Consider the following 1,503-nt stretch of genomic DNA (forward strand, 5'->3'; position numbering starts at 1 on the left):
CTTCTTGGATGCAGAGCTGTGGGGGCCACTAGTTTGTCTGGCTTTGGGGCCCAGGCCCAACTCAGAAGGCAGACTCTGGAAGCTACAAAGAGAAAGGGTGAACTTGTTTGTTCTACTCTCCCGCTCCCAATGCAAAGTGGTTCTAACCACCATCCCCAGTGCCAGGTGCCCAACTGGACGTCAGAACACGCTGAGGGCATATGTGGTGGGTCTTCCCAGCTGTGTGTAGGGGGGTGGGGCTCTGTGGGAGAGTCATCAGCCTTTAATTAAAGTCCCTAAATTGCTTCCCCAGCTGCTTAGTGGATTTTCCATGTTGGAATGTTCCAGAAGGGGTGAGAAATGCTGATTCAATTACCCTCTTCCTGTTCCGCCCAGTGGAGGAGAAGGGGCCAGGCACCCCTTCTCCAGACCTCCTACCTCAGCCAGACTGGGATGAGGTGAGTGGGGGTGGGGGTTCTTACAGCCCTGGGAGTTCAGGAAGGAGCTTGGAAAAGACTGGGAGGTGGTTACCTTTACCTTGCGGGTCCTCACCTGGCTCCAGAACTTTTGGCCATGCTGGTATGGGCTGGGATCCATGGGGCCCTTCCTCCCTGCTCACCAGGATGGGCAGGTGTACCTGGGTGACTACAGTATGCTCTGTGGGCTATGTACCCTGAAGGCCTGGAAACCCCAGCAGACCCTGGCCTTGTAGCCTCTTAACAAACTGGAGACATGGGAGGCATCAGGACCTGGATCCACCCTCCCCAATTGCCCCACAGTACTTTCCTAGCACGAATCTTCATTTTAGATGAGGAGAAGAGGCCCAGAAAGTGCCAGTGGCTTGCCTGTCCTCCTCCTTATGATTCTGTGCACATTGTTTCCTGTCCTCCTCCGAGGTGGTCCCTCTGCCCAGGGCTGAGCCAGCCTCCCCGTGGTCCCATGTAGGACTTGTTCCTCTAGCCAGACCCAGAGGCCTTTCCAAGCTTTAGATGGTCCCGTTCTGGGAGGGGTCTAGGAGATGGGTGAGAGGGGCTTGGGTGATGCGTGGAGAAGGAGCCAGCCTTCAAATGAACTGAAAACTAGCCAGTATAAGGATGGGTCAGAGACAGAAGGTTCTGGGAGATCTTTATTAGTTATTCATGGGCATGAAGGATTCATTAAAGGGTTTTATGGATCACAGATATAACAGGACAAAGTTATAGGGAGGGATGGTTCAGGGGCATTACAGTGAGAGGGGTGAAGGGAACCTTTACGTGGAGTCGGCTCCCCTGCTGGAAGCTTTACTGTTCCCAGCCCCAGGTGACACTTGAGGTTGGTCCTTCTGTTTGGACGGGGTGGGGGGGGCATTCTACCACAGTCTCAGTTTCCTCCCACACATGCATCCTTCAGTCCTCAGCTGAAGATCTGAGGAGGTCCCTCTGCAGATCTCTGGGCTCAGTCTATTAATGACTCAGTTCGACAGATTCTAGCCACCTCGGTCCCCTGGATATTCTGGCTCTTCATCACGGGAGTTGGCCTCAGTTC

Source organism: Pteropus alecto, unplaced genomic scaffold (genome assembly GCF_000325575.1).
Source record: "Pteropus alecto unplaced genomic scaffold, ASM32557v1 scaffold44, whole genome shotgun sequence".
NCBI classification, from domain to species: Eukaryota; Metazoa; Chordata; class Mammalia; order Chiroptera; family Pteropodidae; genus Pteropus; species Pteropus alecto.